Below are 14,989 nucleotides of genomic sequence, written 5' to 3'. Positions count from 1 at the left end.
CACCATAGCAAACATATGCTGCTCTGGACAGTTCCTAAAATGGACAGAGATGTCAGCAGAGAGCACTGCTAGTGATGTCAGCAGAGAGCTCTGTGTTCCAAAAAGAAAATAATTTTCTCTTTAGTATTCAGCAGCTAATAACTACTGAAAGGATTACGATTTTTTATTTTAAGTAATTTGCAAATCTGTTTAACTTTCTGGCACTAGTTGATTTGAAAAAAAAAAAAGTTTTCCACCGGAGTACCCCTTTAATAAAAGTTTTCTTTCTTATGATTTATTATTCTTATATTCATCTCCGCACACTGGACTTATAATAAATGTAATATTGTCCCTGACGTTGTATATAGGGAATGTAACGCGTCAGTGTTGTCCCCGCCCCCTTCTCATTATGATTATAGAGACTTTAATTCAAGGCATCAGACAGGATCCGCGCGTCTCCCTTGAAGATCGTCTCTTCTGAACATAAGACGCTGCAGATACTTTTATTTATCACAAACCCTAGACCAGCGTTTCCCGTCTTGACGTCTATTTTCGGTCTCAGATCATAAAATCCATTTTTCTGTATGAGAAGTCGTCAATATCTCAGCGTCCCCCGGGTTCAGTAAACATCGGTGTAATTCTTTTCCTTTTCTTTGTCCTCCCCGGGGTATAAAATCCCTAGAGATCTGATCACATCTGGTACAAGATCTCTTTACTTCACACTTTGCGCCATTATTACACGGATTGAAGACCCAGTTACACGCTCGTAAATTCCCATATATGTCGTGGATTGGAAGGAGAAAGGTTCTTAAATCTTATATTTACCAATAATATTTTATATTGTTACAGTCCGTCCCTATCATAGTACGGAATTGTTATTTTTCTTCTATCCGATGGTTATTTAGTAATTTTGTTATGATTCAGAAGAGACCACGTGTCCCGTATAGACGCTCACCCTGAAGACATTAGACGGCGGTTTTGTGTTTCCGGATTTACACACTTATTATAAAGCTTTTCCTTCGTCTGGATTATTAGAGCTCGTTCGCTCTTCTTTTTCTCATCCTCCCCTTTATATTCCTCCTCATGTGGATATGGAATTCTCCTCAGTCCCTCCTTCTATAGGGCCCATTTTGTGGCCCCCGCACTCCTCCTTGGCCTCTCTAGTTCTTTCCTCTTTTATATATAACTTTGTCGGTATTACGAGACTGCTCTACGACTGATTCTGATTTCCCTTCCCCCCTAACCCCACTTTCTTTACTCCCTATGGTTATTACTAAACACATTTTCCCTATTCCCCTTTGTGGGAACGTTTACATTATTTTACGTTACGAGATTTATATTCTTCTACTAAGACTTTGGCCATAGAGGAATCTCAGGCTTTCTGGGGTTTTATAAGTAAATTTATCTTTACTCTCCAATGTTTTAAGCGTTATACTAACATACGTCCCTGAAATTGGTTAGAGAGATTGTATTTATTTCCTAAATAATAATAATATCTAAGCTTTATTCTTATCTGATTTCTTCTGCTCCTAATAGTAACCAAAATGCGTCTTATACGAGAAGAGGAGCTGAATATCCAACTCTCTGAAAAACAGAGCGGATTTATCTCTAGCGCTCACATGGCTCCTCCCCCTGTACTCGTATACAGGAGAGTTCATATGTTATATTGTCGGGGGTATGGGACTCCTCCTCTCCTTTTGTCACATGGTATTCCAGAATCTTCTCAATGTTGGATTTGTGGGTTTGAGTCGTGGACTCTTTTACATATACAGGGGTCTTGCTTGAAAATGTTATCTCTCTGGCGAGAAGATATTTCAATTACCGTATATACTTGTGTATAAGCACATTTTTTTCATGGTGAAAATTCCCCCCTCGGCTTAAACTCGAGTGAAAAAAAAAATCTGCACTGACATCAGTCCAGGCATACAGATGGTGGTGGTCTGGGTCGGCCATCTTCACCGGGAGGCCCCCCTTCTCCGCTTTGGGCCGGCCCTGGACTCATCCATGGTAGGGACTGTCTGCACAGGGACCGTCCGCATACCGGTGGGAAAAGTGAGCTGATCTTGTCCGTCCATCCGGCCCCTGACTAGTGATGTTGGGGTAGGGTCGCCGCCACGCAAGGATTCCCCTGATGTCACGGACCTCTACCTTTCCCGGCTGCCAAGCAACAGGAAAAGACCTGCCGCCGCCGAGAGCTACAACTGGGGAGTTGATTAGACGATAAGAGAGGGGGATGGATGATGACAGGAAGGGGGATGGGTGTTTGTTGCAGTGGGTAATGATAGGCTTATACTCGAATTAATAGGTTTTCCCCAGGTTTTTGTGGTAAAATTAGGGGCTTCGGCTTATACTCCAGTATATACAGTATTTTCTTGGTTACAACAAAAAGAGATACATTTTACTCTGGAAATGGTTCTTCTTGCGGTTATTTCTTCGGATTTCTGTCCTATGTCGACTTGCTGAATCACACACCTACTATTGGTGACTAGACGGCTTATTCCGATATACTAGAGATCTTCTACCTCCTCCAACCATCGGTGCAAAAAAAGTTCCCAGTTCAAAATTTGAGAAACCTTTTTCATGGCAAAAGTTCTTAAGAAATTCCTTGGAGACTTGTTCTCCTTAGATTACTTTTAGAACCTTTTCATTAAGTAATTATGTTTTATGCTAGACGTCAGGTTTATCTATTTCTTTTCCTATCTATTTCTATCGTTCTTTATTTTTTTTCTAAAGTTCTAAAGAGTTTATTATTTAGAGTTTGTAATTTCTGTATTATTGCAGCAATATGAATATTATTGTGGTGTAACAATGATTTGTTACTATCACGCAATGCAAATTATTTAGGAAAATTTGGGTTAATCTTAAAAGAATTTGTCATATAAAAAATAATCTTCGTTTTACACCGGTGTGGTTTAACCCTAGGTTGAAGGAATTTAATGAATTTCAAGATACTAGTTCTTGGATTAAGGTCGGGGTAAGATTAATTGAACACATTTTTGTGAAAGGGAAAACTTGCACTTTTGAAAAATTAAAAGGGTATTCCAGGCCAAAACTTTTTTTTATATATCAACTGGCTCCGGAAAGTTAAACAGATTCGTAAATTACTTCTATTAAAAAATCTTAATCCTTCCAATAGTTATTAGCTTCTGAAGTTGAGTTGTTGTTTTCTGTCTAACTGCTCTCTGATGACTCACGTCCCGGGAGCTGTGCAGTTCCTTTGAGGATATTCTCCCATCATGCACAGCTCCCGGGACGTGACATCATCATTGAGCAGTTAGACAGAAAACTTCAGAAGCTAATAACTATTGGAAGGATTAAGATTTTTTAATAGCAGTAAGATTTTTTAATAGAAGTAATTTACAAATCTTTCCAGAGCCAGTTGAGATATATATATATATATATATATATATATAATATATAAAAAAGGTTTTGCCTGGAATACCCCTTTGAAAGTAAGATGTAATATCGGTGAATCATATAGATTCAGATATTATCAAATATATCACGTGTATAAATGCACTGTAGATAAAACACTATTTCAGGTTGATTCACATAATATTATTGAATTTTTGGGGAATGGGTTCTATAATAAAAAAGATATGACCCAAATATACCAAAAATTATTGGTGGAAATAAAGAGAATTTACATAGAGTAGAAGGGAGGTGGATAAAACTATTTCAGTGTAAAAATGAAGATTTTTGGGGTCGTGTGTTTAAGAATGTTAATAGGGTTTCAATTAATAGGGATCACAGATTTATCCAGTGGAATATTTTGTGGAAAACTCCCCTGGCTCCGGATGACTTGGGGAGATTTGGGTATAGGCTTGACGCAGAATGCCCTAGATGCCAGCTAAATGAGGCAGATTACACCCATATTATTTGGGCGTGCAGAAAAATTCATAAATATTGGGAAAGGAGATATGAAGAACTTAAAAAGAGATTGGGGATAGATATACCATTTACATTTGAGGTAGCTATTTTGGGAGATAATATGGAAATAAATAAGAATTCAGAACTTTGCTTGAAATTCCTCTTTTATGCTCGATTATTAATTGTAAGATTGTGTCTTTCAGAGGTGGTCCCAGATATAAGGACTTGGATAAATCTAATAAATAAAGAGATAGGAGTTACTGGCAAACAAAGGATCCGCTAGGGAAGGGAAAAGACTGGTGGAGACATGGGAGAAATGGACAGATTAAACAGCATTAAACGTTTATTAAAATCATTTTTCCCCCTTTTATTCTCTTCACTTCGGTCTCTCTTTATGTGAATGTAATTATTGTTATATATGATGTGATAAAAATAAATTAAAAAACGATGATTTGTTGCTTTTTTTAATCTTTTGTTAACAATAAAAGAGACATTAGGGGGGGAAAAAGTTTTTTTCTTTTATAACGTAGTCACCGATCCAGCGATGTCATCTCTATAATTTTACATGGGAGGAAAAGAGTCTCATATATGGCTACAAGGTAACAGGACATGAGCAGATTAGACATATAAAATCACTTCTATCTTCTGGCTTCTAGGACATTCTGATCCTATAGGTGTTAGATTAGTGGGGTCTCCTACTCTACACAGGGTCCTTCCTTAGGTTATAGAGGGAAGAACAAGTTGTATTCGGCCGAAGTGCGGAGAAGAATTAACCAGGTGGCTCTATGGTTGGTTCCCAGATCTCTGAGGGGCTGAAGCCAGCTGTGCGCTCTCCGTTCAAGGAAAGGACTTGTTAGACGTCATTTGTTAATTTAAAGGGGTATTTTTTATATCAACTGGCTCCAGAAAGTTAAACAGATTTGTAAATTACTTCAATTAAAAAATCTTAATCCTTCCAATAATTATCCGCTGCTAAAGTTGAGTTGTTCTTTTCTGTCTGGCAACAGTGCTCTCTGCTGACATCTCTGCTTGTCTCGGGAACTGCACAGAGTAGAAGAGGTTTGCTATGGGGATTTGCTTCTACTCTGGACAGTTCCCTAGACACGTGTCATCAGAGAGCACTTAGATAGAAAAGAACAACTCAACTTCAGAAGCTCATAAGTACTGAAAGGATTAAGATTTTTTAATAGAAGTAATTTACAAATCTGTTTAACTTTCTGGAGCCAGTTGAAAAATATAAAAAAAGTTTTTTCCTGGATAGCCCCTTTAACCTGTTCAGGACTTAGGGCATATGCATAGAGCCCTGCATCCCGAGTCCTTAAGGACGTAGGGCGTATGGATACGCCAGTGGGAATTCCGGTCCTCGCCGCTAGCCGGTTGGGGACCGGACCGGAATGCCTGCTGAAATCATTCAGCAGGCATCCTGGCACATCGCCGAGGGGGTCCTGAGAGCCCCCCCCCATGTCGGCGATCAGAGAAAATGTCAATGTCAATTTAGGCATGCAATTTACTCCTATTCCGGGCTGATTGGGTCTCTGGTGACCTGATCGCCCGGAAAATAGGGATGATCGGAGCTGTCAGTGACAGCCTCGATCATCCTGAGGGATAGGAATGAGGTTGCAGTGCTGCGTTCTCCTCCTATCCCCTGCCATTAGTCAGAAATGAATTCTGACCAATGGCAATGCACGACAGGGGGTTGCCAAGGAAACCCCCGCTCTGCCCACCCCTGGATGTCGGGCAGAACTGGGGGAGAAGATGGCGGTGGGTACGTGAAGAGAAGATGCCGCGGGGACCGCCGATCATCGGTGGAGACTGCGGAGATCAGCGGCGCAGGTAGGGAGGCGACGGTGGGGGGGGGGGGGGGAAAGAAAGGTGTCAGTAAAGCGATCTTTACTGCTGCCCTTCTAGTGGTTGCCAAACTGCAACTCCCAGCATGCCCAGACAGCCAAAGGCATGCTGGGAGTTGTAGTTTTGCAACATCTGGAGGGTCACAGTTTGGAGACCACTATTACAGTGGTGCCCAAATGGTGGCCCTCCAGATGTTGCCAAACTACAACTCTCAGCATGCCTAGACTGCCCAGGCATGCTGGGAGTTGTAGTTCTGTAACATTTCTCCCTTCAGATTTTGCAATTTTCATGAATTGAAAATTTGGAAAATTGCTGCTCTACTTTGAAGCCCTCTAATGTCTTCAAAAAGTAAAAATATGTCCATTTTATGATGTCAACATATAGTAGACATATTGTATTTGTGAATCAATATAACATTTATTTGGAATATCAATTTTCCATACAAGTAGAGAGTTTCAAAGTTAGAAAAATGCTAAAAAAAATTAATTTTCATGAAATTTGGGGATTTTTTACCAAGAAAAGATGCAAGTAACGACGAAAATTTACCACCAAAATAAAGTAGAATATGTCACAAAAAAACAATCTCAGAATCAGAATAATCGGTAAAAGCGTCAGAGTTATTAATGCTTAAAGTGACGGTGGTCAGAATTACAAAAAAGGGCTCAGTCCTTAAGGTGAAAATGAGCTGCGTCCTTAAGGGGTTAAGTCATGTGATCCGTTTATCATGTGATATTTGTTAGGACCTGCGAGTCATGTGATGTACCCATGATTGAATGGTCACAGGTAACTAAGTAACTTGCCACCAATGAGCATTAGTCTAGCCCACACTATATAAAGGGCTGTATTCTGATCCTTCTTCCTGTTTGTTCCTGTGTTAGTTCCGGGATCATCAGATAAGACAAGCACAGATTTATCTCTTATCTCTACTCATCTCAGATAGGCCTCAAGCCATCTCACAGCAGCCACTTATAACTCCGGGACTACTTCCAAGCCAAAGTAACAGTAGCACAGTGGTTCACTCAAGTGTATGCTCAGTCCTGACAAGTGTGCGAGGTTACCTGCAAACCAGAGACCTCAGAACCGTAAAGACTGTTAATGGTTGTTATTGCTGCACAAGCTACAAGGAAAGAGTTAACGTTCTGCAGAACTTCAGCCGTGGACATTCTATTACTCCCATCACCGTTTCTGGGCAGATTAGCGGCAGTGAACCAACTGGAAAAACCTTCACCCTGGCGTCACGATACAAGTAAGGGGTTAATACCAACTTGCCCCCACACAGGGTTAATACCACCAGACCCTGCAGCTAGCTTGCATCATCTGACTACCTCACTACTTCCCCCTAATGATCTGCACTACTGCCCCCTAATGATCTGCACTACTGCCCCCCTAATGATCTGCACTACTGCCCCCCTAATGATCTGCACTACTTCCTCCTAATGATCTGCACTACTGCCCTCCTAATGATCTGTACTACTGCCCCCTAATGATCTGCACTACTGCCCCTGATGATCTGCACTACTGCCCCCTAATGATCTGCACTACTGTCCCCCTAGTGATCTGCACTACTGCCCTAATGATCTTTGACACTGCCCCCTAATGATCTGCACTACTGCCTTAATGATCTTTGACACTGCCCTCTAATGATCTGCACCACTGCCCCCCTAAAGATCTGCACTACTGCCCTAATGATCTTTGACCCTGCCCCCTAATGATCTGCACCACTGCCCCCTAATGATCTTTGACAATGCCCTCTAATGATCTGCACCACTTCCCCCTAATGATCTGCACCACTGCCCTCTAATGATCTGCACCACTGCCCTCTAATGATCTGCACCACTGCCCCTAATGATCTGCACCACTGCCCCCCTAATGATCTTTGACACTGCCCTCTAATGATCTGCACCACTGCCCCCTAATGATCTGTACTACTGCCCTCTAATGATCTGCACCACTGCCCCCCTAATGATCTGCACCACTGCCCCCTAATGATCTGCACTACTGCCCAAATGATCTGCACTACTGCCCCCTAATGATCTGCACCACTGCCCCCTAATGATCTGCACTACTGCCCCCCTAATGATCTGCACTACTGCCCTAATGATCTGCACCACTGCCCCCTAATGATCTGCACCACTGCCCCCTAATGATCTTTGACACTTCCCTCTAATGATCTGCACCACTGCCCCTAATGATCTGCACCACTGCCCCCTAATGATCTTTGACACTGCCCTCTAATGATCTGCACCACTGCTCCCTAATTATCTTTGACACTCCCCCCTAATGATCTGCACTACTGCCCTAATGATCTGCACCACTGCCCCCTAATGATCTTTGACACTCCCCCCTAATGATCTGCACCACTGCCCCCTAATGATCTGCACTACTGCCCTAATGAACAGTTTAGATGTTTTCAGAATACTTTACCCAGTTTCCCTGCTTGTCTTTCCATTAACCTGTAGACCTGACCTCTTGGTTCCACCCAACACCCCCCAGCAATCTACTTTTGTTACTATTGCTTATTTTTACATGTATATATGGATTTGCTCTATTCTTGACTTTATTTTTGGTATGAACTTTTGCTAATAATCAGAGGTGGCTCTCCTATTAGGCGAGCTGGGCTGCTGCCTAAGGCCTCGCACTGGAGGGGGGGGGGGCCTAAAGGGGGCTGCTGCTGCTTCTACCTCCTAAATGGGGCTTCTGCTACTACGGTCTAAAAGGAGCTGCTAATACTACTGCCTAAAGGGGGCTGCTGCTGCTACCACTTTCTAAAGGGAGCTGCTGCTACTATTGTCAAAGAAGGCTACTACTACTGTCTAAAGGGGGGGGGGGGGGGTACTATTTATTTTACCTAAAAGGGGCTGCTTCTACTATATGCTGGGGGCTGCTACTACAATATAGGGGGACCTACCTACAGGTGACACCTACTTACTTGAGGCACCTGTGTAATGCAGAAACCATGTAAGGAGAATCTATCTACCCTTCCCCAAACCCACGTATCTACCCACTTTACTATGTGGGACACTCGTGTTATTATTACTGTATAGAGCGCTAAAGGTGCTAGAAAAATCTAAAATGTTTGTCTGGCAGGTTCTGTGGAGTTGTGGCTGAAAGAAATCATCATGACGGTCTGGGCTGTATAGAGAAGAAAAAGGAAAGTGATGAGAGAAGAGGTCACCTGATGTAACTGTATGTAATCAGTACTGTTATATGGTGTGTAGAGCCGGGGTCACTACTGTCTGTGTATAGCGGTGTTATAATGTGTAGTCATGGTGTGGTACAATCATTTGTCCCTTGTATAGTGGTGTTATAGGTGATACTGTGTATAGCGGTTTTATCCAGTATCAGTATGGTAGTATTATCCTGTCACTGTCACGATGCCGGCTGGCAGGTAGTGGATCCTCTGTGCCAGAGAGGGATTGGCGTGGACCGTGCTAGTGGACCGGTTCTAAGCCACTACTGGTTTTCACCAGAGCCCGCCGCAAAGCGGGATGGTCTTGCTGCGGCGGTAGTGACCAGGTCGTATCCACTAGCAACGGCTCACCTCTCTGGCTGCTGAAGATAGGCGCGGTACAAGGGAGTAGGCAAAAGCAAGGTCGGACGTAGCAGAAGGTCGGGGCAGGCAGCAAGGATCGTAGTCAGGGGCAACGGCAGAAGGTCTGGAAACACAGGCAAGGAACACACAAGGAACGCTTTCACTGGCACTAAGGCAACAAGATCCGGCAAGGGAGTGCAGGGGAAGTGAGGTGATATAAGGAAGTGCACAGGTGAATACACTAATTGGAACCACTGCGCCAATCAGCGGCGCAGTGGCCCTTTAAATCGCAGAGACCCGGCGCGCGCGCGCCCTAGGGAGCGGGGCCGCGCGCGCCGGGACAGAACAGACGGAGAGCGAGTCAGGTAGGGGAGCCGGGGTGCGCATCGCGAGCGGGCGTTACCCGCATCGCGAATCGCATCCCGGCTGGCAGCGGAATCGCAGCGCCCCGGGTCAGAGGACGTGACCGGAGCGCTGCCGCGGGGAGAGTGAAGCGAGCGCTCCGGGGAGGAGCGGGGACCCGGAGCGCTCGGCGTAACAGTACCCCCCCCCTTGGGTCTCCCCCTCTTCTTAGAGCCTGAGAACCTGAGGAGCAGACTTTTGTCTAGGATGTTGTCCTCAGGTTCCCAGGATCTCTCTTCAGGACCACAACCCTCCCAGTCCACTAAAAAAAAATTTTTCCCTCTGACCTTTTTGGCAGCTAAAATTTCTTTGACCGAGAAGATGTCCGAGGAGCCGGAAACAGGAGTGGGAGGAACAGATTTGGGAGAAAAACGGTTGAGGATGAGTGGTTTGAGAAGAGAGACGTGAAAGGCATTAGGGATACGAAGAGAGGGAGGAAGAAGAAGTTTATAAGAGACAGGATTAATTTGACACAAAATTTTGAAAGGACCAAGATAGCGTGGTCCCAACTTGTAGCTAGGGACACGGAAGCGGACATATTTAGCGGAGAGCCATACCTTGTCTCCAGGGGAAAAAACGGGGGGAGCTCTTCTTTTCTTATCCGCGAACTTCTTCATGCGTGATGAAGCCTGTAAGAGAGAATTTTGGGTCTCTCTCCATATGATGGAAAGGTCACGAGAAATTTCATCCACAGCGGGCAGACCAGAGGGCAAGGGAGTAGGGAGGGGGGGAAGAGGGTGACGGCCGTACACCACGAAAAATGGGGATTTGGAGGAAGACTCAGAGACCCTGAAGTTATACGAGAATTCGGCCCATGGGAGGAGATCTGCCCAGTCATCCTGGCGGGAGGAAACAAAATGTCGCAAATAATCACCCAAGATCTGGTTAATCCTTTCTACTTGTCCATTGGACTGGGGATGATATGCAGAAGAAAAATTTAATTTAATCTTGAGTTGTTTACAGAGAGCCCTCCAGAATTTAGACACGAATTGGACGCCTCTATCCGAGACAATCTGCGTAGGCAACCCGTGAAGACGAAAAATGTGTACAAAAAATTGTTTAGCCAACTGAGGCGCAGAAGGAAGACCAGGAAGAGGGATGAAATGTGCCATTTTGGAGAATCGATCAACGACCACCCAAATAACAGTGTTGCCACGGGAAGGGGGTAAATCAGTAATAAAATCCATACCAATCAGAGACCAAGGCTGTTCGGGGACAGGCAGAGGATGAAGAAAACCAGCGGGCTTCTGGCGAGGAGTCTTATCCCGGGCACAGATAGTGCAGGCTCGCACAAAGTCCCCAACATCCGTCTCCAGAGTCGGCCACCAATAGAAGCGGGAGATGAGTTGCACAGATTTCTTGATACCCGCATGACCTGCGAGATGGGAGGAGTGACCCCATTTGAGGATTCCGAGGCGTTGGCGAGGAGAAACAAAGGTCTTTCCTGGAGGAGTCTGCCTGATGGAGGCAGGAGAAGTGGAGATCAGGCAGTCAGGTGGAATGATGTGTTGCGGAGAGAGTTCAACTTCTGAGGCATCCGAGGAACGAGAGAGAGCATCGGCCCTAATGTTCTTATCGGCAGGACGAAAGTGAATCTCAAAATTAAATCGGGCAAAGAACAGAGACCACCGGGCCTGGCGAGGATTCAGCCGTTGGGCAGACTGGAGGTAGGAGAGGTTCTTGTGGTCGGTGTAGATAATAACAGGAGAACTTGATCCCTCCAGCAGATGCCTCCATTCCTCAAGTGCTAATTTAATGGCTAGAAGCTCTCGATCCCCGATGGAGTCGTTCCTCTCCGCTGGAGAGAAGGTCCTAGAGAAAAAACCACAAGTGACAGCATGCCCGGAAGAATTTTTTTGTAGAAGAACAGCTCCAGCTCCCACTGAGGAGGCATCAACCTCCAATAGGAAGGGTTTGGAAGGGTCAGGTCTGGAGAGGACGGGAGCCGAAGAAAAGGCAGACTTGAGTCGTTTAAAGGCGTCTTCTGCTTGAGGAGGCCAGGACTTGGGATCAGCATTTTTTTTGGTTAAAGCCACGATAGGAGCCACAATGGTAGAAAAATGAGGAATAAATTGCCTGTAATAATTGGCGAACCCCAAAAAGCGTTGGATAGCACGGAGTCCGGAGGGGCGTGGCCAATCTAAGACGGCAGAGAGTTTGTCTGGATCCATCTGTAGTCCCTGGCCAGAGACCAAATATCCTAGAAAAGGAAGAGATTGGCATTCAAACAGACATTTCTCAATTTTGGCATAGAGTTGGTTGTCACGAAGTCTCTGAAGAACCATACGGACATGCTGGCGGTGTTCTTCTAGATTGGCAGAAAAAATTAGGATATCGTCCAGATATACAACAACACAGGAGTATAACAGATCACGAAAAATTTCATTGACAAAGTCTTGGAAGACGGCAGGGGCGTTGCACAGTCCAAAGGGCATGACCAGATACTCAAAGTGTCCATCTCTGGTGTTAAATGCCGTTTTCCACTCGTCCCCCTCTCTGATGCGGATGAGGTTATAGGCGCCTCTTAAGTCCAATTTAGTGAAGATGTGGGCACCTTGGAGGCGATCAAAGAGTTCAGAGATGAGGGGTAAGGGGTAGCGGTTCTTAACCGTGATTTTATTAAGACCGCGGTAGTCAATGCAAGGACGTAGGGAGCCATCTTTTTTGGACACAAAGAAAAATCCGGCTCCGGCAGGAGAGGAGGATTTACGGATAAAGCCCTTTTTTAGATTCTCCTGGACGTATTCGGACATGGCAAGAGTCTCTGGGGCAGAGAGAGGATAAATTCTGCCCCGGGGTGGAGTAGTGCCCGGGAGGAGGTCGATAGGGCAATCATAAGGCCTGTGAGGAGGTAGAGTCTCAGCTTGTTTTTTGCAGAAAACATCCGCGAAGTCCATATAGGCCTTAGGGAGACCGGTTACTGGAGGAACCACAGAGTTACGGCAAGGGTTACTGGGAACCGGTTTTAGACAGTTCTTGGAACAAGAGGACCCCCAACTCTTGATCTCCCCAGTGGACCAATCCAGGGTAGGGGAATGAAGTTGAAGCCAGGGAAGTCCAAGGAGAATTTCCGAGGTGCAATTGGGGAGGACCAAAAGTTCAATCCTCTCATGATGAGATCCGATGCTCATAAGAAGGAGCTCCGTGCGGAAACGTATGGTACAGTCCAATCTTTCATTATTTACACAATTGATGTAGAGGGGTCTGGCGAGACTGGTCACCGGGATGTTGAACCTGTTGACGAGAGAGGCCAAAATAAAATTTCCTGCAGATCCAGAGTCCAAGAAGGCCACTGTAGAGAAGGAGAAGGCAGAGGCAGACATCCGCACAGGCACAGTAAGACGTGGAGAAGCAGAGTAGACATCAAGGACTGTCTCACCTTTGAGCGGAGTCAGCGTACGTCTTTCCAGGCGGGGAGGACGGATAGGACAATCTCTCAGGAAGTGTTCGGTACTAGCACAGTACAGGCAGAGGTTCTCCATACGGCGTCGTGTCCTCTCTTGAGGTGTCAGGCGAGACCGGTCGACCTGCATAGCCTCCACGGCGGGAGGCACAGGAACAGATTGCAGGGGACCAGAGGAGAGAGGAGCCGAGGAGAAGAAACGCCTCGTGCGAACAGAGTCCATATCTTGGCGGAGTTCCTGACGCCTTTCGGAAAAACGCATGTCAATGCGAGTGGCTAGGTGAATAAGTTCATGTAGATTAGCAGGAATTTCTCGTGCGGCCAGAACATCTTTAATGTTGCTGGATAGGCCTTTTTTGAAGGTCGCGCAGAGGGCCTCATTATTCCAGGACAATTCTGAAGCAAGAGTACGGAATTGTACGGCATACTCGCCAACGGAAGAATTACCCTGGACCAGGTTCAACAGGGCAGTCTCAGCAGAAGAGGCTCGGGCAGGTTCCTCAAAGACACTTCGGATTTCCGAGAAGAAGGAGTGTACAGAGGCAGTGACGGGGTCATTGCGGTCCCAGAGCGGTGTGGCCCATGACAGGGCTTTTCCGGACAGAAGGCTGACTACGAAAGCCACCTTAGACCTTTCAGTGGGAAACAGGTCCGACATCATCTCCAGATGCAGGGAACATTGGGAAAGAAAGCCACGGCAAAACTTAGAGTCCCCATCAAATTTATCCGGCAAGGATAAGCGTATCCCAGGAGCGGCCACTCGCTGCGGAGGAGGTGCAGGAGCTGGCGGAGGAGATGACTGCTGAAGCTGTGGTAGTAACTGTTGTAGCATAACGGTCAGTTGAGACAGCTGTTGGCCTTGTTGCGCTATCTGTTGTGACTGCTGGGCGACCACCGTGGTGAGGTCAGCGACAACTGGCAGAGGAACTTCAGCGGGATCCATGGCCGGATCTACTGTCACGATGCCGGCTGGCAGGTAGTGGATCCTCTGTGCCAGAGAGGGATTGGCGTGGACCGTGCTAGTGGACCGGTTCTAAGCCACTACTGGTTTTCACCAGAGCCCGCCGCAAAGCGGGATGGTCTTGCTGCGGCGGTAGTGACCAGGTCGTATCCACTAGCAACGGCTCACCTCTCTGGCTGCTGAAGATAGGCGCGGTACAAGGGAGTAGGCAAAAGCAAGGTCGGACGTAGCAGAAGGTCGGGGCAGGCAGCAAGGATCGTAGTCAGGGGCAACGGCAGAAGGTCTGGAAACACAAGCAAGGAACACACAAGGAACGCTTTCACTGGCACTAAGGCAACAAGATCCGGCAAGGGAGTGCAGGGGAAGTGAGGTGATATAGGGAAGTGCACAGGTGAATACACTAATTGGAACCACTGCGCCAATCAGCGGCGCAGTGGCCCTTTAAATCGCAGAGACCCGGCGCGCGCGCGCCCTAGGGAGCGGGGCCGCGCGCGCCGGGACAGAACAGACGGAGAGCGAGTCAGGTAGGGGAGCCGGGGTGCGCATCGCGAGCGGGCGTTACCCGCATCGCGAATCGCATCCCGGCTGGCAGCGGAATCGCAGCGCCCCGGGTCAGAGGACGTGACCGGAGCGCTGCCGCGGGGAGAGTGAAGCGAGCGCTCCGGGGAGGAGCGGGGACCCGGAGCGCTCGGCGTAACAGTCACTATATCGTGGTCATTAGGGCTGCAGCTAACCATTATTTTAATAATCGATTAGTTGCCGATTATTTCATCGATTAATTGGAAAAAACGTCAAAATGCCAAAAAAAAGGGTTCAGCTGATTCTACTTGATAAATCATGTACAATGGCCATATTAGAAGTTTGTAGAATGTGATTTCACCAAACAGCAGAATTTTTATTTTTTTTATGTTTATGCCGGTTGCTGTCATTATTAATGATCCTGTACAAAAAACAGCGTAAATTTGATACTGCCGCATGGGTAACTGTCTGAACT

Source organism: Hyla sarda, assembly GCF_029499605.1.
Source record: "Hyla sarda isolate aHylSar1 chromosome 1 unlocalized genomic scaffold, aHylSar1.hap1 SUPER_1_unloc_24, whole genome shotgun sequence".
Lineage (NCBI taxonomy): Eukaryota > Metazoa > Chordata > Amphibia > Anura > Hylidae > Hyla > Hyla sarda.
This window is presented reverse-complemented; position numbering follows the sequence as displayed.